Source organism: Colius striatus, chromosome 1 (genome assembly GCF_028858725.1).
Source record: "Colius striatus isolate bColStr4 chromosome 1, bColStr4.1.hap1, whole genome shotgun sequence".
NCBI lineage: Eukaryota > Metazoa > Chordata > Aves > Coliiformes > Coliidae > Colius > Colius striatus.
The window spans coordinates 179,117,579-179,138,942 of NC_084759.1; the positions used below are offsets into that span (position 1 = coordinate 179,117,579).

The 21,364-nt window shown below is 43.5% G+C and overlaps 1 protein-coding gene across 5 annotated transcripts in view; it reads right to left on the reverse strand.

Annotated features, from left to right (window-relative positions):
- Positions 1-21,364, reverse strand: part of TMEM168 (transmembrane protein 168) — a 67,845-nt gene that overhangs the window by 20,681 nt on the left and 25,800 nt on the right. For 2 of the 5 annotated variants that reach the window (XM_062017447.1, XM_062017410.1), the window contains exons 6-8: positions 19,015-19,078; positions 15,211-15,326; positions 13,603-15,125 (exon numbers count right to left, since the gene is read on the reverse strand). The gene's annotated coding sequence lies outside the window, so the exon portion shown is untranslated. Of the gene's footprint in view, positions 1-13,602; positions 15,126-15,210; positions 15,327-19,014; positions 19,079-21,364 lie in introns of those variants that run through there. The other 3 variants (XM_062017420.1, XM_062017430.1, XM_062017439.1) reach the window with 3 other exon arrangements.

The following is a 21,364-nucleotide window of genomic DNA, read 5'->3' on the forward strand; positions in this document are numbered from 1 at the left end:
GCCCCATAATAAAAGAAACTAAAGTGCCAAAAAACCCCACCAAAAAATCCCAGAAAACCCCAGAAAACCCCTAGTGTTCAGTGGACTTTTGGCATAGTTCTCTTTTTCATGCTTCTGTGAATACTGGAAAAAAAGAAAGGAAAAAAAAAAGCAAACCTACTGTATCACCTTAATCCATTTCAGATATTTGTCCTCTTTTTAAAGCATCAGTAAAGCTTTTATTATAAAGGACTTTCTCTTAGTATTATTTTTCATTTTGAGGCTTTAATCAAACTTGTAACATTACAATATTTCTGATGATACAATTATTATCAAAAGGCATTTGTATTTTACAGTGAAGTTCCTTTATCTTGTAATGGCACGACATATCAATGCTGAGATTTGGGGGATTTTTTTGAACTACAGTTATCTAAAGAAAAGCTACTGAATGTACGACTTGATTCTCAACATTTCTTGATGGCTGTAGTGCCCAGAAAACCCAGGATTGCAGAGTTTGGTTCAGGGCTTACATTTAACAGCTCTATTAGCCTTGGAAGCTTCCAAAGCGCCTGAGGTGAAGCTAAGCTCACTTTTTATGAAAACAAAGCACACGCATCTCTCGGGCCAGCTAATGTCTGCATGCCAGCTTTCATTTTGGCAATATATAAATAGCAGTAGAAGTAGGAGGAAGCATTTGACCAGCTGCACAGCTTTGTGCGGTTGCATAACGCTGCATGGCTGAACCTCCTCAGCAAAGGTCATTGCTTCAGACGAAGGCGTTGCGCTAACTCTGCAGGTCTTGATCCCAATGTCTGATTCCACAGCTTTGCATTGTCCCCTTTGCTGGCAACTTTCCTGCCCTGCTTCACTGGATCACCTGCTTCTGGTACAGATAAGATGGCATTTTACCTGGTCAGGCCTGAGAAGTAGTCAGATATCTCTGAGTGTAGCTACAAGTCCTGCTCTGGCAGGGGGATTGGACTAGACAATCTTTTGAAGTCCTTTCCAACACTTAAGATTCTGTGATCTGCATCTTCTTCAGCTTCTAAGATCCATCTAAAAATGCTTTCGCTACGCCCTCCTGCAGCATGCCCTGTTTAACCTTTAATAAAACCCCTGTGGTCTCTCTCAGTTTGAGGTTTGTACTAGTGTACCAGGGTTTTCCCTCTGCTCTCTGAATGTACAGAAACCCCATTCACACGGGAGTATTCCTGTATTACTGCTGGTTTTGGGAAAAGTTGGTCCCTACTGTTTGAGCCAGGTCTTTGTAATTCACAGACTACAGCCCTTGATTCTAAAAAGGATCGATTTCCTGAATGGTAAGACTGGGGACAAGACAAAGTATTATTCTGCCAGAAACAAATACATCTTGGTGTATGAAGTGCTTTGCAGACAGCATTAGTGAAATGATTGGGATCTAAACCTTCCCCAGAACATAAAGTAAAAATAAGGAGAATAAAGGTGGTCTTGCAGCACTTAGTTTTAGGCCCTACATAGCAGAATCTACAGCATGAAACTCTGACTCAGCCCAGGTTTGATAAAAGAGTTTATGTGCCAGCAACTTGCCTGAGCATGAAGTTTGCTGTCTTTTCTCCCAAAGTTCAATCCAATCACCTGTTACTACAAGCCTTGGCTGGCACACAGATGTTACCCACCAAAAGCAGTAAATTCTTGTAGCACTGCAAGATTGCTGTCCTTAACTTAGAGTCTCCCAACGTTCACTCAGGTTTTACAACATTTGCTCTCGGATAGTGAAGTACCTGGGAAACAGCTACATTGTGCAGCAGAGCTTGCTGCAGAAATTTTGAAGCCTTTCAGGCAAGAGAAATAAGAAAGATGGGCTTTACAAGGAGGTTTCTAAGCCCATCACTGCTTGAGAAACACTGTCCTTAAAACATCTCATCTGAAGGTTTAAAACCCAGCTCTGACACTTGTTTTCACTCCTTCAGCTCTTTCTTTTTTCCTCTTTTGCATCTCTATGGACAACATAAAGAGAAGCAATTTCCTAATCTGTGCAACTTTTTCAGTTATCGATTGTTTTGTAAGGAGAAGGGCTGGGTTTCAATCTCCTGTCCTGAAGGATACCAGTTCTGATTTCAAAACAAACAAAAAAACCCCAAACCACTAAAGCTCCAGAAAGCAAAACGGAGGATTTTAGGATTGCATACATAACAGAGAGTTCATGGCATGCAGATTTCACTGTTTTCAACATGGAAACAGAACAGCAATTTTGCCATGGAGAAAACAACTCTATTTGGTGCTGGATGGATAAAACCAAAGCAGCAGATTAATTTTCATTTAGATCCATAAAATGAAGTGGTAGGTATAAAGGCTTTTCTTTCCTTCTTGTGCATCATTGCCCAATTTGGTGAGATCAGGAGGAGAAAGGCCTAACTCTATTCAAGGCCTTGGCTATCACAGTATGAAGTAAGTCAAGCTGCCCTTTTGCATGTGTTGGTTAATGCTTTAGTGTTCTAACAGGAAACGTCCTGTTGGTGCCCACATAAGGTACTCAGCTTCTCTTCTTCCAGGGGAATCTCGGAGACACAGCTAGGAAATTTTTAACTATACTGCAGTACTTTTGTATAGAATCCTGAGTCAGCCTGTTTCCATAAAAAGCAGCCAGAGAAGGTGATCTTAAAACAGTAGGTCTCTGCTAGGCTTGCCTAGCACAAGTTAGTAAAATTTTATGGCTAATTTAAGTTAAACCAATGTATTTGCATTCTTAAATTTAGTCACCAAAACACGTGGCCTAGTTTTCAGAGATTCTGCACACCCAATTGGTTTGTTATTAAGGAAGTATTAATTACATTTGTGATGTAGAAGGGGCATTTAAAAGAACACTGATGACAGTATTCCATTCCTCTTCAGTGCTGGAGACTTACCTGACTCTCATGTGCACAGAACTGAGTCCTTACAGGAAATCTCTCTATTTAAAAGGCTGAGGGGGAGATGTTACTGAAAAAAACCCCAAAACCATATAGACAGAGAGGACAGCAAAATCCCATTTAGTCCAACGCAGCAGGGAGAAATGAAGACACCTCTTGTGACTAATGAGTTCAGGAGCAGCTTTGACTCAGTGCAATTACTGAAAACTCATTTTGATCCAAGTTATTGAAGACTTAATTGCAGTGCAGTTTACCTTATCAGCTTTAACAGATAGTAGTGTATACTCCAGAAAAGTCCTTGACTGTTACTTACTTCACAGTAGTGACTTATTGTACCTTTAAGCAAAGATAATGCAGCCTGTCATGAGGTCAAGCAGAACTGCTCAAAATGCACCCTGCCAGCTTCACAAGACATCATCTTTGAAATGCATGCATCCCTCTGGTCAGTATCATCCAGGTTTTCATTGTAATGTAGAGGAATTGTTATGCTTCTGTTTTCTGCCCTGCTGCTTCCATTTTTCTTACAGTCTCAGATGTGTGTGCTGTAGCAACTGAACCACTGCAGTTCCTGGGTAATCTTTGAAATCTTTGACATTTTAGCAGCTGTTGCATGAAGAGCAGAGGCACACCTGAAGCACAGGTCAGGTTTTCTAAGAGGTTGCGGTCAGCACAACAAGAATTCCTAAGCAATCTGTGCATTCATGAATTACAGCCTTCAACTTCATCTGGGGATCATACTACAGGACTAACTTTGCTAGAATGAAGTTTATATGCCCTTCAAATGTAAAGATTGGCCTTTTTGGAAGCCTAAATTGCACAAGTACTCAAGATTACCTTGAAATCTGGCATGTCCTGTGCCAACGTGAAACAGCACTTGTGATTCAAATTCAGGCAGGAGTCTTGAAATTAATTTTCCATTTCATAAAACAGGGCTTTTTTTAGTGATAGGAAGTGAAGGGCACATCTTCTGGGAAGATGTGACCTGCAAGTCATTAATCTATTTATATCTCAAATGTTCTCAAATGTTACCCTAGCCAGAGCAAAACACCTTGTGGACCTCTGAGCGACTTGTATGGAGAGCTTGAGTCTTGCTTTATGGAGGCTTGAGGGGGTCTCCTGGGCCACTAAAATGTGACCCTGTGAAGCTGCCACTTGGGAGTGACTCTGGAGGGGACATATTGCTGCCATTCAGCAGGATCTTGACCAGCTTGAGAGCTGGGCAAAGAAGAACTTCATGAGGTTCAAGAAGGACAAGTGCAGAGAGAGACCTGGGAGTCCTGAATGCTGGCTCATGTTTAGCTTATCGAAGTGTCCTCATGGCCAAGAAGGCCAATGGCATCCTGGGATGCATCAAGAAAAATGTGGCCAGCAGGTCGAGGGAGGTTCTTCTCCCCCTCTACTCTGCCCTGGTGAGGCCTCATCTGCAGTACTGTGTCCAGTTCTGGGCTCCCCAGCTCAAGAAGGACAGGGAAGTGCTGGAGAGAGTCGAGCACAGGGCCACCAAGATGATCAGGGGTATGGAACATCTTTCATATGAGGAAAGGCTGCGGGAACTGGGGCTGTTTAGTCTGGAGGAGACTGAGGGGAGATCTTATTAACGTTTATAAATATCTAAAGGGTGGGTGTCAGGAGGTTGGGACACCCCTCTTTTCTATAGTAGCTAGCAACAGGACAAGGGGTAATGGGATGAAGCTGGAACACAAAAAGTTCCATTTAAACATAAGAAAAAACTATTTCACTGTGAGGGTGAGGGAGCAGTGGCACAGGCTGCCCAGAGGGGTTGTGGAGTCTCCTTCCTTGAAAGTCTTCAAGACCCGCCTGGACATGTTCCTCTGTGACCTGATCCAGGTGGCCCTGCCTCTGCAGAAGGGTTGGGCCAGATGATCTCTAAAGGTCCCTTCCAACCCCCACCATTCTATGATTCTATGATACTGTGGCCACTGAACTGCAACACCATCCAGTCCTGCTTGTTATTGACAGCAATCTGTCTTGAATTTAAAAATTACTGTTGTAAGAAACTGTCCTTCTTTTTAGATAAAGGAAATATGAAATTATCTGCTTTACATGGGTTGCAATTCAGCTAATTCAGAAAATAAATGACGTAAAGCTTTATGAGGGGCAGAGACTACAGGATGAAAATCTGGGGAGGAAAAACCTTGGGCTGCAATGAAGAGAGAGGCAAATTATTGGAAAAGGTGAAGTTTTGGGTCAAATCTGGGGACAATGGCTAAGGATGGGTGAAACTGGAGAAGGAGGAGGAATTTGGTTTATAGAGGACAGAGTTCAGTTGCCTCTTACTGTGTACCATGATGATGTGAACGTGGGATCCTTCTGCAAAACCCGACATTCAATCTCTTACCTCAGAGGCTAGCAGAGCCTCTCACTCTATAATTATCTCGGCCTTCTTGGCTCAAGACTCTATCTTGAGCAAGCTGAGGAGGGCATTAGACACCACAAAGCAACCTTCAACTCTTGCCACTCACTTTTTGTTTTGTCAGTAAAGAATAATGCTGGCAGGCTCCAGCTTCCTGCTTCCTTTGCAGGTGCTCTGTACAAAGCAGTCAGCCAGCTGGTAGGGCAGAGGGCAGGGCCCTGCTGCTGAGTTACAGGGGCTGTTCTGTGCTCTCTTTGAGTTTGGGCTGTGATACTGCACTACCCTCTCTGCAAAAAATTCCTCATCTGAAGGTACCTGTTTTTTTTTTTGGCCGAGTTGTTTCACTGGATACCATTAACTGCCTCACAAATGTGTCTTGGAGATTGCTTTACAAAATAGTTCAAGAAAGTGGTAAAGAGAATGAATGTTTAAAAATGGCTATTTTCCTGTGATGCTGCAGCAGTTTGGATGGGATGACAGTTCAAAACCTAAAGATATGTCTTCACAAGGGTGTTTATTTTGCATTAAGCTTAGCTACTGCTCAAGGAAACAGCCGCAGCTAACAATTAACTGCAAAATAATTAGAGTGTACTGAGTGCCAAGAGAGTGTTTGTTCCTTAGTCTGTTTTGAAGATGCTAAGTTCACTGCTTACTGATGTAGTATGGGCAAAGATACATTTTTACTGTGTGGCAGTCCTTCTGTTGTGTTTCACACCAGGATCAAGTAGTCCTTTTATCAGTCCTTATCCAACTGTGGAGAAAATTGTGGGCATTTTTACCTGCACATCCCTGGCATCATCATCAGTAGGATATAGCTGTGGTATTCCAGCACTGTGTCAGCCAGTGAAGAGCAGATCTCTGTGACTTTGGGGAAGAAAGAGAGGTTCAGAATGGGCTTGAGAATTATCCCCTGAAGGAGTACCTGAACCAGGAGGCATCTGGCCTAGACAGTTTTATTAACACAGTGAGGTAAAGGCAAATTGTAGAGACTCAAAGAACAAACAGCAGATTTCACAAGCAGGAAAAAACAAAGGAAATGAGTTACCTGTGGATCTGAATCTCCTGGTTGGGCTCTGCTGCTTAATTACACCAGCTGTGATTTATGCTATGGGAATAAGGACATTCACAGTGCATTCACTCCTGTATGCAGTTACTAGCACCTGAGGCGGGATCAGCTTTCATTCAAGAGGGATGTATGTGGGAAGTCTTTCTCCATCTCCATTCCCTTTCATGAAACTTGTAGGAACATTTATTCCTTAACATCTCTATCCTGACATGAAACAAGATTTGTATTTATTACTACATTTGAAAGTTACTGGGAACGTACACATGCACATACAGGGTTATTATGGGTCATCTCCACAGGAAACTGGCAAAACCCAGACTTCCAGCAACATTTTTATCATATTTGTGTTCTGACAAGCTGGATGGCATCTCGTCAGAGAGCAGCCCACAGCGAGCCCCTCTCAGCTGCTGACAAGGCCAGGCCTTCAGAGTGGAGGTCAGCTTCTGGGTCACAGCACTGACATAAGAGAGGTCCAAGAGGAATTTGGCATCAGCAACCAACCTGTCTGTCTACCTTTCTAGTGTGTCACATACTAGATTTAGAGTAATAAAACCTTACCATGAAGTAAATTTCTGGAACAGTCTAGAGTTAAGGCATCATTTAAAGCAGTTTGATTCAGATTTGTCATTAATCTGGTGAGACAACACTTATGACAGATGACTCACAGGATTATGTCATGGTGGCAGAGCGTTTAATTGCCTATCATGGCAATCCCACAAGGAAATCTTACAGAGGTTATTATAACTAGGGAAGGAACTTCGTACCTATCTGCAGGATACACTGAAGGTACAGCTGTAACACTGCTAGGGAGCACTCTCTTCTCATCTGCTCCACTATATCAAGCTACTCCCTTTCATGCCAGCAGCATTTTGTGAAGGAATCAATCTGCCTGTGTCTTGCTGAGTTTCCATCTACCCTCTTAAACATATGCATCTGTGCTAACACTAGATGCAGTGTGCCAGTGGAAGCCACTGTAGGGTTGTTAGCTCAGTTCTTGCAGGTGTTCAAAGCATGACATTTCTTCCACAGCTTTCCCAAATATTTCCTCGCCACTATCCTCTGAAAGCCCTTCTTCCCTTTCCCACTATAGTGATGTGAATCACTGCTGCTGACAATCAGCTCTTTGTGATCAATAGTCCCCAGCAAAAAAAATCCCCCCGTGGCCCACACTCCTCACACACTACAGGACTACACAGAGGGGACTCTTGACCACATGGTCTCGTGCTGGAGGAAAACAAGGTGAGGAAACAATTTTTTGGCTCCAATCTAGGGAAGATGCAAACATCTGTGATTCTGTGATCTCTTAACAGAAGGGTGTGGGAGATTGCATCTTTTAAGTCATTCAAGTAAGAAGCTCATGTTCATCTACCTGCCTCCTACAGTAATGGAACATGAGGCACTGGTGCTGTCAAGGGCAATTTCCTCCTTCCTTGCAATTCTGAACAAGAAGGAGAAGAATCAAAGGAGAAAGCGCCCGAACAACCTCTAGTTGTTTTAGAAGGCTGACACCATGTGTTAACAGGATTGTTCTTAGGACCTCTTAAGGTTGGAAAGAGAAAGATGAGGGGTTAGCCATGTTAGAACTGAAGAAAACCTCACCATAAGCAACCAGACTTGGGAAAACAGGAATGACTTTCACTCCTGTGGGTAAGATTCACTGGAAAGCAGACTGAAACAAGGTGTGCCTTTTTCTGCTTTTTTTTCCCCCCCTCTCCTGTCCCAGCTTATATTCTGCAAGCTATAATAATATTTATAATAATAACAATTAATAATTATGACAATAACCTATAATATGTAGACCATTGAGAACTGGTGGCTCATTTTGCTGGCCATATGGAACAGGACATCCATGCGAGGATTCTCTCCCACACAGGATCCTGGTCCTCAAGAGACCCAAAACAAAGTAGGTGGCTAACTGTAAAACTAGAAACTTGGGATCTCAAGCTTTCCTCTTTGGTGTAATTTATTACAGCACTTTTTTTTCCCCCTTTCCAAATCAAGTATTTTACATCTATATAATTGGAAAAAAAAAAAAGTATAAGACTGCAACTTTCAGCCCAAGAAGTGCTGTTCTCATATTCAGCAATTTCCATGAAATATTTTAAAAAGACTCCCTGATGTTTTCATGAAATATAGATACCAATGTATAAAGAAAATGATTAAGATCTCGGTGAAATATGTTGTAAGTTGGGTAGACTCCAAAACAACACGGGCTCAGTTTTTGTGAAATTGCATGTTGCATTTCATGAATTGTTCAGAGCCTGTATTTTACAATATTCATCAGTTTCCTAGCAATATTCATGACATTTAATAGCAATGTGCATACAATATTAAGCAAAGCATAAAAACCTCATCACATCCACAAGCTTAATAAATCATGGGAGTATAAACTTCCTTCCGAGCTGTAAGAGACAGACATCTTGCTTCATTTTTCTTTTATTTCATTAAAGACAAGCAATGTTTCATGGTAGATTCATAAAAGAGCTCTTAAACTTCTCACCAGCCATTCATTGGCTAGCCATTCAAAATTACACAAAGCATAAAGACAGCAGAGCCACAGCTTCACTGGAATTTGGTTTAAATTATTAATAATAAAAAATAGCCTCCTCCTGTCTTAGCAGGAATGCTGCTCTGACAGCCTTCATCAGAGGCTGCATAATGTTCCTCTGGAGAGAGTACCTTTCTAGTCACTCAAGATTTTTGTCTCTATGTCTTGAAAGAGATCATTTTAACAGTACAAGGCTGTTAAATGGCAGTCACCAGGCTTGCAGCTTGCCTTTCCATTTTCCCAAATTCACATTTCACCCTTACCTTGCAGCTAATTAGATATTAATTGACCAGCCATTCAGGAAAAGGCTTTGTTGAGCAGCAGAGTGGAGGGCAAAGTGGGTCAGGAGAGGGAAAGACCATCAATTCTACCAATTACAGTAGCTGTGGGAAGAAGCAGATGCTTTCTAGCACAGTGCATTGGTGCTGACAAGCATATCGCTGTTCTAAACCACACTTTGGAGTAAGGGACTGCATTAACAAAGACACATAATGCAACAGCAAAGAGGACTAGATGAGGTTCTCTAATCACTTCCACCTGCTGAAAATAGATCATGTCCTACCTGCACCAGCTGTATCTTCTTTACACCAGCAGAGCACAGTTCCATTGAGTAGCCTGCCCAGGCCTAGCTCATGGCTGAGGAGCAGAGGCAGCAGGGTTCTAGGCAGTGCTGGTCACTGGCTTTTGGAGAGGTCAGGAATCTGGTGCTGGTGTGTTGCTTCCCCAGTTTTGATGCTTGTTTTTTGTATCTCTAGAGATGTGATCTGTCTCGCAACAAGGTTCAGGTCAGGGCAGGTCTGAGGAAGAATTTCCCTCCATGTCCAAAGAATTGATTTCTCCCTCCTTGAGCCCTGAAACCTTTTTGTGCTGCATCAAGGGCATCCAAGAAAACTTGTTACTGGACATGGGTCCATGGCTTCTCTTCTATGAACTGCTGGAGCTGTCAGCAAAGCTACTTCTTGTTGACAAGAAGAGAAGAGGCTGTAAGGAGCCAGTGGCCTAGCACATCTCCATGAGCCTGTGTGGGCATTAGCTGGGCTGTGGAGTGGATCATTGTGTGTGATACATGAACTGGCAGTGACCTGGGGATGGCTGGCTGCCACTGGACAGAAGAGGTCATGAACATGTGGCAGCAGCTTTTGAAACCTCAGCTTGGTGCTAACTAGACCTTCATGCAAGTGTTCCCTCATGAGAGAAGGTAAGTGTTCTCTTCTGAGTTGTTTCTCTTACTTTTAAATTTTAAAAAAGAAAATAGTATTTAACTATTTAATTTTTAAAAAAAACCCTGTTTTTCCCTACTCAGCTATCAGTGCCTGTGGATGGCAAGACAGCCCAAAACAGATTGATTCATGTGTGTAACTACTCCCAGGTAACAACTACTCTACCTGTCACATTAACATACCTGGGCAGTACATTTTGCCGCTGCAGGGGTGTGTGTGATGGACAATGCGGAGACACATGGAGATTTCTTCTGGAGTTTATTCAGTTACTTCTTAGGGAAAGTTTCCTCTTAATGGGAGTTTGTAAAAAAAAACAGCATAATTTGGCTCCTGATGATTAAATTAATAGACAGAAGGCAGTGCTTTGATGTAATTTTTTTGGTTCCTCCTGAGAGGAATGTGCTTATTTGTCAAGAGAGGCCTTAAAACACTCTCATGTCCTTAGCTCCCACTATGCCAGTAAGTGAAAACTTCTGCTTTTCCACAGGCAAAAAGCATTTGGGCTGAGCAATGTCTTTGAGATCACTCATGTAAGCACTTATAGCAGTTGGATCCCGTATAGTTTTTCTCCTGTCTGTGTACGAATGAGAGGTCTACTCTTGACACTTATGATTCAGACTCTGAACACTGACAGATTTCTCTATCAATCAGTGACAGAACTGCTTCACAATATAAATATTGAATACTAATGTTTAATATTGACAGAGCTGAAGTACAATATACCGAAGTGACCTGCTTTTTTAATGTGGGGTGGTTGAGGCAGGAAATTCTCATGCTTACTATTGGCAGAAGTGGAGAACAAACTGACAACTACTTGGGGGAAAAAAGAAGAGCCCCCCCATAAGGTACTAATAATGCCTGGAAAGCACTGCTGACAGTAGGATGTTCCTGTGAAGCCATTTGGTGCCAGCTCATTAGATGGTTTTGGCAAAGATATTTGGCATAAACCAGATTTCATTTAGAATTAGGGACTCCGTTGCCTCGCTCTTGGCGTGGAATGAACTTGCAAATTAAGCTGTCTTGTAATATAATGACATTACCTTGTCTCCTGAATCATTTTAGAATTAGAAACGTTGATCTGAGTAAGAAATTAAGACTTGTTAAGAAGTGGAGAAACACGCACAGGTGACAGGCAGGGCCTGTCTGCATCTGCATGCGAGGAACGTGCTGCACGCTGTCCCATGCCGCAGCAGCGCGCCGCTCCGAAGCCCCTGCGCCGCCCCTGCAGCCCGGCTTGCAAAGCTTTGCAGTTATTCCCCTGGTTGCTTCAGTAGTTATCTTTTTCTCAGGTTCAATTTCTTTAAAATCTTTTCTTTTTCACTGAGTGTCTCAGGTGGCTTAGGATTAAAATTTTATGCTTGCCAGGGGCTTACTTTTCAATTAGCAGACTTTTCAAGTTTGCAAAGTCTCCGTTAGGTGAACGAAAGTTTTAAATACAGGGAGATGGTGGCTGGGCATGTGATGCCTCTCTAAATGTTTGATGAAACACGGGCCTCTGTTCTGGCTGCCCATACTCTGCATGGGGCAAAAACCCCGTGGGGATGAGTTGTGCATTTTTGGAGCAAGTTACTAAGTAGAAGTTTGGCTTCTTTCCCAAAGTGAATTCTATACTGTTGTGTTTTAAGCTGGCAGGCAGCTGAACACCACACAACTGTTTGCTCACTCCACCTGCTGTGGGATGGGGTTGTGGGTTGAGATGAAGACTGTTTAGTAGGATAGCAAAGGAAGAAAACCCAATAATGCTGCTACTAAATAGATTACACAGAAAGTGATGCACAGTGTGATTTCTCACCACCTGCTGACTTGTGCCCCACCAGTCCCCGAGCAGCGGGCCACCACCATGTGTCAATTCCCCACAGTTTTATTGTTCAGCAGGACATCCTATGTTCTGGAATATCCCTGTGGTCAGCTGTCCTGGCCATACCCCTTCCCAGCATCTTGTGCCCCCCCAGTCCACTTGCTGCCAGAGCAGGATGAGCAGCAGAAAAGGCCTTGATGCCGTGCAAGCCCTGCTCAGCAATAGCCAAAATATTCCTCTGTTATCAACATTGTTATCATCACAAATCCAAAACATAGCCCTGTACCTGCTACTAGGAAGAAAATAGGACATATACTTAAAACCCAAACCAAACCAAAACAGGAAAAAAATATCCCTAAAATGGTCTTTGGGGTTGGTGTCCTCCATATAAGAAACAGATTCATTCTCAGAATGATGAGCTCATTTCCCTCAACATGCTTCCTTGGTATTTCCTTGCAAATATTTCTCTCATAGATCAAGGACACCTTCCAGTCCTCTGAAGAATGGTAAGCTATGGAGCACTACAGCTATTTTCTTCTAGCCTGAGCATACAGGAATGCAATATGCTTTTCTGCATGTGTTGTGCTTCAGCATTTCTGAGTATCCTTACAGGTTTTGAGTCGCATGCAGTGTCACACTACGGGGAAGTATATCAATTATACAGCATGCTTAATCATGGGAGGAAATGGATTTGACTAACTGAATATGAAAATGCCAATTCAAAATAAAATTACAAGCTCTCTCTGATGTGCAAAATGCCACCGGTGAAAAACATTTCAATATATTAGTGCTTGACTTCAGGAGAGTGTGCTTTATGAAGGGGTGAAAGAAAAAAGATGTGATTTAATTTCTTCTTGCATTGTATCATTCTTGAAGCTGTTGGTGTTTTTCTAGCTTGGAAAAGCACAGCTGACATGAAGCTTTTAAAGCGTATTTTGACATTTAGAATGCAGCTTCCTGTGCTTGCCTTCATGCATGGCTTCCTGAGGCGAGCCGTGCTAAGTAAATACCCACTGCTGCTTTTCCTGCAAACACCACGGGCTTGTACAGGACGGGATCTGTTGTACGCAAGGACAAGCTGCTTCTGGAATCTTACACCTCCTTGACCTAATAAATCAACAGCTGTTTGGCAAGGAGACAGGAATGTTCTTATTTATCCAAATGCTGGTTATTTACAGCTATTCCCCCAGGGCATGGGTGGCCACAGCTCCCTTCCAGTGGCTGCTGAGAACAGCACCTCCCACCTGTTGCTGCTGCTGAAGTCTCTGGTGGAGCGTCTTTTTCAGCCCTCATTGCACAAGTGTTGCACTTAACACAGTGTGGTGGGCTGGTTCGGAGAGAGGTGATGTGCCCTTCTCAAGAGCTGCGTGGGGAAACCTAATCCCAAATATCTTTAAATGCTGCTTAAAGTAGTTGGAGCATTGGCAATCGAGGCCAGTTTCCAGCATCCTCAGTATTGGGACCAAGCATCTAGTGAAACAGGAAGGTCTCTTTTCCCTCTTAACCAGCTCTTGTTTAGAGCACATGTTTGAAGGTCTTGTCTAACCACAGTCACTAGGTCAAGCTATGCAAGGATATTGTGATGAGTTGTACTTGCTTGGACATCAAGTGCCCTCCAAGCTGCTCTATCACTCCTCAGCTGGACAGGGGGCAGAAAATACAGTAAGCTCATGGGTTGAGAAAATGACAAGAAGAGATCAATTACTGTCATGGGCAAAACAAACTCAACTTGGGGAAATTAATTTATTATCAATAAATCAAAGTCATTAGAAATAAAATCCAAATCTTAAAACACCTTCTGCCCAAACATCCCTTCTTTCTGGGCTCAGCTTTGTTCACAACTTCTCTCTCTCTTCCCCTCTAGTGGCACGGGCAATAGGCGTTATGATCAGCTCATCACAGATGGTTTCTGCTGCTCCTTCTTCCTCAGGACTCCTTAAACTTTCCCTGCTCCAGCATGGGGTCTCTCCCATGGCAGACAGTCCTCCACAAACTTATTCAATGTGGATCCCTCCCCCTGGCTGTAGTTCTTCAATAATTGCTCCAGCATGGGTCCTCTCCGTGGGCCTCTCCTTCAGGCAAAGACTGCTCCAGTGTGAGTCCTCCACAGGGTCACAAGTCCTGACAGCAAACCTCCTCCATCCTGGACTCCTCTCTCCAAGGGCCCACCAGTCCTGCCAGGAGCCTTCTCCAGTGCAGGCTTTCCATAGAGCCTCAGCCTCTTTCAGGCATCCACCTGCTCTGGTGGGGGGTCCTCCCTGGGCTGCAGGTGGATCTCTGCTCTCCCAGGGCCTCTATGGCTGCAGGGGCAGGGCCTCACCATGGGCTGCACCATAGCCTGGGGGGGAATGTCTGCTCTGGTGTCTGCAGCACTTCCTGCCCCTCCTTCTTCACTGACCTAGGTGTCTGCAGCATTGTGGCTTTCACGTTAGTACTCCTCTCTCATAGCTGCCCTTATGCAGCAATTTTTTCCCCCCTCTTCTTAAATACGTTATTTCAGAGGCACTACCGCTGTCACGAACTGGCTCGGCCTTGGCCAGCAGCTGTCTCTCTTGGAGCCAGCTGGCATTGACTCTACCAGACACAGAGGAAGTTTCTGGCAGCTTCTTACAGAAGCCACCCTTGTAGCCTCCTGCTACCAAAATCTTGCCACATAAAACCGATACAGAGGTGAACAGAGGAGAACTTTTCAGACTTAGAGGTGCTGGTAACCCCAAGCTTGCAGAATGTGGGCCATCAGGGTTTCTCGTAGGGCAGCTCTTCTCCAGCACAGCGCACGTTGAAACCCCAGGCTTGCTGTGCAGTGCATGTGAGGCTGCAGACAGCTCAAGTAGGGGAAGGGTTGGGTTCTGTATGCAGAGGAAACCCCAATGAAGGGCTGAGAGTTGGGCTTGATTTGCTTAGGTGACAGGATGACATTTGGTGGAAAAGTGATAGCTGGATCCTACTTTGCATCCCATAAACCCAGGAGTTTTTGAAGTGTGTGAGATCTCCACTTGACTCTTCAGTAAATAAACCAATGCTTATAAGACTGCAGGATATATAGACTGGCAGAAGCACCAACCTGAATGTCCAGAGCTGTGCAGGTACAGGATGCTCCCACGAGTGCTGGGATGCTGTCACTCTGAGGCCTGTGAGCTCAGTGGTTATTCCCCAGCCTTCCTCTGTGTTCTCATCACAGCTTCCTCTAAATAGGGTTTGGGCTTGAAAGGAGCTGTGTCTGAGCGACAGCTCTCAAACTGAGGATTTCTGCTGTGGGAAAGAACCAAATAAATAAATGAAAAGTGAAAGATGAATGAGCTGTGAACTGACAGCTTTGTGACCAGTTTTGACTTACTTCCTTTTTGCAGTCTAAAGCTGAGTGCCTCATAAATTCTGAAGACATCAAAACTGTAACTAACACAACTGAAACCATCCTAGGATCACTGGAATTACGAAGAGCAGTGGCTGTAACTAGAAGACAAACAGCAAAAAGGGAATGAGTTCTCTCTTCAAAGTGATACTTTTGGGTATTTACTTCAGTTTTGACATTGCACATCGAATTGGCACACCAACACAATTGTGGGCTTTCAGGGTTACCCAGTGACTACCCTACAATCTAATATGGATCTAGAAATGAAAATAGATTCACAGTTTGTGGTTCTGGTGTATCTTAGTGATCTTAAAGATCCTGGGATCCTCAGACACCCACCTACCCTCTGGGTGTCAGCGATGAGGTGACCCAGGACAGATGCCATCTGCAGGCCACTCCTGGGGCTGCTCGGCACTCTTGGTGGAATGGAGGGAGGGATGGATGGATGAGTGGATGGATGGATTGAGGCTTTTTGAGGGGAGGAAAAGCTAAAATGAGAGTAGCCACATTGGGTCTGGCCAGAGCTGCAGCCAGCCCAGCATGTTTCTCAGAGTGGTCAAAACAGGATGAACCATAAGAATGGGTCAAACAGTCTGTGGCTGAGAGGAATCCTGAACATGAGTTACTGGATTTGTGCCTCAGAGCCTGCAGTGCAGCTGCCTCCTGTGAGCCAGTTCCAGATCTCTTTAATCCGTGGAAGCATCTGCAACACCCTCTGGCAGGACTCAGAGCTTAACTCTATATGAAGGTTATTTAGTGAAAAGCTGGGGAAAGAATTAGAAAATGAGCTATGGTAACAGTACTCCAGCTGCAACTGAGCATGCACCATCACCCAGCGACCAACAGACCTTCTCTCCAGGGTACATGCTAGTGAGCCCTCACTGTCACCGCCCAGTGGCAACAGCTAACGACACAACTGTGGGTAGCGATTTCCTGTCTGCCATCAGTTCCTTTTGCTGTTTCCTCAGAAGAGCCACAGGGCAGCTGTGTGTACAGCAACGAATTCCAGAAAAGTGACAGCTTTTCAGGTGGTTGGGTTCTGCATTTTTTCCCCCTTCACAGACTTTGTCTCTAAATACTACAATTTCATAACATGCATCAGAAGCTTTGGAGTAGATTCCCAGGAGCCACACACTTGTTAAGCTTAAGTCTGGCATTCCCAGCAGGACAAATTGCTTGTCCAGGACCAGAGAAACCCAGGGACTCTGCATGTCTTGTAATAACAAGTCTCCAACAGCTAATTCTGATGTTTATGTAACACCTTTTTGTGTGTTCAAAAGCTTACTTTCTCCTGTCTGGGGGTGGAACAGTCTGTTCTGGCTTGCTGAGGTAGGGGGCAAGCTCCTGCATGCCAGCCTGTTACACACTTTCTGTGTTTGTAGATGAGGTAGGCCATAGGTTGGTTATCTGACTCCTGGTACTTACCTCAGCTTTTATGCACCTAAGCCAAACAAGCAGGAATTACAAAATATTTGACATCCTGCCTAAAATCAAGCAGTTAGGTGGTACATCTGGGTGAGAGACAAGGTTGTAGTTCCTGCTCAGGGCTTCCTGCTCCCTCCCCAGACCCTTTTCCATCCTTCTGTGGTTCACGTACCTTGTCTGTGTGCACCAGCACTCCATTCTGCCCGTGTTCATCAAGTCTTTTATCAGAACATGCTCAGTCATTAGACAAGTAAGTAATTCTGAGTAATTTTAGACATTAGAAACATGTGTCTACTTCAGCCGGGAAGGTACCATGTCTCCTCATCCAGAGAACTATCTGGAGACTTGAGAGTAAAAATGGAACAGAGGGGTAGACCTGGCTGAAGTGGTCTGAGCCACCTTCATTAGCAGCCATGGAAGAAGAGAGGGAACCTTCTCAGTACCACAGCAGATGTGTCATGCACAAGCACCATGGGAACGTGCCTGAGGGTAAGTGACATCCGCTATTGCCTCTGTTCTAGAAAAGCCCCACTGCCTGGCCAGCTGTAGCTGTACAGCACTGTTTTCAGGCATGGTATTAGAATGATCATAATGTTTTAGAAGCCATCTTTCTAACAGTAAATTAAATGATTGCAGGACATGCCAGGGAACTCGCCTGTCTGTCCTGTTTGTTTATTAGGATGGGCCGCAGCATGCTCTGGCTGGGCTGACAGCTTTCCTGGCGAGGAAGGTAAGACAGTCTAATTGTACACACGGTCCACCTACCTCTGTAAGAAACAAAGCTGACCACTTCAAAAGCCTCTCTCTAGTTCTAGCTCTAGCTCTGTGAATCCCCTTCTCCTGGCCACTGCACTGGATCTGGCCCATCTGATAGTATTACTTTTCCTCTTGGATTCTATTTTTTTTCCTTCTTCCTTTTCTTCTATCCTTCCTGGGAAAAGAAGTAACCTTTCTCTAAGGATAAAACTCTTTAATACTCTTTTGCAAGGCAGAAGAAATCTTTAGGGCTTTCAGCTATATAAACCTAATTTGTCAGGTTTTCTTCCCCCTCCCCATCTCTCTTAATGGATCTCTTAGGCATTTCTAATGTACTCAGTACCATGGTATCTAGAGACCTTATACACAATTTATAAAGCAAACGGGTTTTTTGCAAAACTTCCTACTCCTGGCTATTGCCAATCTCTTTGATTTGCAAAGAAAGCCAGCTCATGCTTTAGACTCTCACCACAGACTGTCTTATGATATCCTGGCTTTGCATTTGTGGGATGGCAAAGTCAGGTTCAACCTGATTTGTTTTAGTGTCTGTTACCTATAGAGGCTGTCTGTATTCCACAGAACTGGCTGCATTTCTCCACCAGCTTCAGCCCTGGCACAAGTCAGCACTGGCAGTTCCCTTACTCCAAGCAGAGCAGCATCTGGGGGACAAGCCCAGAATGTTTCACTGCACTTTGCAGTGGCTACCTAATTCCTACACAGGGAAAACAGTTCAGTGCTGATGAGGGGTGAAATTTTAAATTTCCATGTCAGTAGTTGTAGGCAGCTGGGTGCTGCAGGCACCTGTAGGGAATAGCTTCCTACTCTGCCCAGGGAGCGCATCTGGTTGTGTGAGGACATAGCACTGCTTCTAGACCTGAATCTCTGAAGTCGAGTTCTGTACTGAGGGCCTTTATTGATCCACCTTCCTGGGTAGAGGAGGCTGAGGGGACACATGATCACTGTCTACAACTACCTGAAACGAGGCTATAGCAAGGGGAGGTTGGTCTCTCCCCCCAACTAATGAATGACAGGACAAGAGGAAATGTCCTCACATTGTGCCAGGAGAGATTTAGATTGGAGATTAGGCAGAACATTTTTACTGAGAGGGTTGTTAGACACTGGAACAAGCTGCCCAGGGAGGTGGTAGAGTCACTGTCCCTGGAGATACTTAAAAGATGTGTAGATGAGGTGCCGAGGCACATGGTTTAGTTTGGTGATGGGCTTGGCAGTGTGAGTTTAGTGATTGGACTTAATGATCTTACAGGTCTTTTCCAACCAAAACAATTCCATGACTGATAGCTGAGTGGAAATAGTGTATTTGCCTTTTACTGTACAGAGGCAGCAGGAAATGTATTTAAGAGCCAATGGAGATCAGCTGAGAGCAGTGCTGGCACAGGAGGGAACACTGATCAAACCCTTTATGCGCTTGCTCCAAATCAATATGCTTGAATTTTTCTACTACACTTGTTTTCCAACAATAATATATACAACAGCACCTATGAAAAAACATCACTTGAATATTCTGATGGCTATTACACTCACTTATTTCCTAGGCCACCAAAGAAGTCAACCACACCCCTCAGATCAGTGCCATGGATGCAGACATACCTTGGGTTGTGAGCTGTGCTGCTCTCCAAAGTTACCTCTGAATTGGAGACTGAACAGAAAGGATCTACAGAAATTCAATAAAAAAGGAACACCGATTAATAAGTTACAAAAGTAATGGATTCAATCATGAATCAGAAGGATGAATCAAAATTAAACTCCCTTCTGTTTAAATGAAATAAAAGAAAAGAAAAAAAGTGCAACTAAATCTGCATTGTACTCTGCTAGTCAAAGTGTTTAAATCACTGCTGATGGTGCAATGCCCTTTTCTGCAGCTCTGGACACTGCATTACCACTGACATGCCTGTCACCCCTTGACACACTAAATGCTCTGCTTCCCCTCCATTTCCCACCAAAGTCTCCACTCAGCAAGCCCTGGGATTGTTTCATGAGGAGGGAGTGCAAGAACGTCCTCAGCAATGTTTGAGAGGAGCATATGTGCACGTCTGCCCTTCTCATCACTCTGCAGTGTCAAGTCTCTTTCTGCTGCATCTCCCAGGCTTTCTCTCTCACTCAAACAGGAACTCTCCATTAACTTGATCTTACTGGAGATGACAAGTTTGACTAAATACAAACAGCCATATAACTAAAGTCTTTGATTAAATGTCTATAAAATAATGTACACCAAGTAACAAACAACATTTTTACTAGCTTGTTGACTCAAATGATAAAAAAGACAAGGTAAAAGGTATTCATAATTTAAGCAAATATTTCTGATTTCTATTAAATTGTTAAAATACAAATAATCCTAGTAGTATTTTCAGTAAACTTTGTTGCAATTTCAGCTTAAAAAAACCCTCTGAAACAAGCTGTACAGAAAAAACCTGTAAATGTAATTCAAGCAGGTGCACAAAAATTTGAGAAGTGATTGAGTCATCAACACGAGCATGAAATGGAAAAGTGCAACCCAAACAGCAAATATATTTAAGCACTATCACAAATATGCATACAAAAAATTTCTATTTACAGAACTAAAATTGGTATGTTGAGTAAAAGTCCTCCCACAGTAAGGTATTTATAAACAAGATGCTGTCTACTGCTGGCAACAGAGGTGCTTTACAGCTAGCAAAGTGTTAATTACGCCTCTGCAAAATAAAGGGAACACTTCATAAAGTTGAAGAAATTATCTCTGGGAAAAACTTGAACTGGAGGCTGGCCACCAACAATCAGTACAAAGGCATACAGACCATAAAGAACTGTAAATACATACTCTGGTAGTGCAAAAACTAAGAATGGCTTTTCTCTCCCAAAACTTGTTTACAGAAAAATACTACTGTGAATATACAATCTGAATTCCTTTTAAAGACCTACATTTGTAGGACTCAGTGCATGTGTATGTTTCAGCAAAGCTGATACTATACAGGAGGTAAATGAAACAAAGTCAACATAAAAGTACTACCACGATAGGAATTTATAACAACCTTTAAAACAAGATGTCTGAATACACAGCAGAGAGACGAGCCTTTAGGTTGTCTCCACCCCAACAACTTATGTTACCACTAAAGAAAAATAACTTGTAGGTAACAGACAGCACAGGGAACATTCTTTGGAATTGGACTTAAATTTCTTTTTCAGGCCCTGCCCCTGTATTTCATGCAGTGAACAGCAGAGGGTAACTCCTCATTGGTGTGCTGACCCTCAGGCACGTGCCTGGCGCTGGGCAGAGACCCATGGAGGAACGGGAGTGCCAGGAGCTGGAGAAAAACTCCACCTGGGTCATGGTAGGACACCTTGATATTATTCAGCACAGAAGTGGTGAATTGATGCTCTTGAATTCCTGGGGTTCATCAACCCACAGCCCCAGTTTTATTGTGTTTTGAAACACACAAGACAGTATCTTTTTGTCCAGAAAGGCCTCATCGTTTGAATGACTGTAAACATTTCTTGTAGCTTAAATCAGCATTTCACCATGCTTTTGTTGTTTAAAAATACAACAAAATCAATAGCAGGAATATTTTAGCTCCTATTGAAACTATTTCAGATTCAGGAAACTAGAGTTCTTTAACCAACAAACCCAAAACGTGTGAAAATGTGTGAAAACGTGTGATTAGTTTTACAAGTAATATTTTTTTTCTGTATTTTTAGCTGATTCAGTAAACTGCTAAAGATCACACAGTCTATTATACAGAGAAGCTAACAGTTTGCTATGTAAGCTGGAAAACATCGGATGAAGAGAGGCGAAAGATCAGCACCAACTGTTGGGTTTGTTGTGCCCGAAGCCAGGCCCACTGCTGCAGTCAGGGCAGACACTGCTGACAGTCCGAGGACAGATCAGGGTCCCACGCTTTTCCTGTTCCCTTTGATTTACAAAAAAAGGTAAAAATGATCTTCATAAAACTGTAACAGTAGGAGG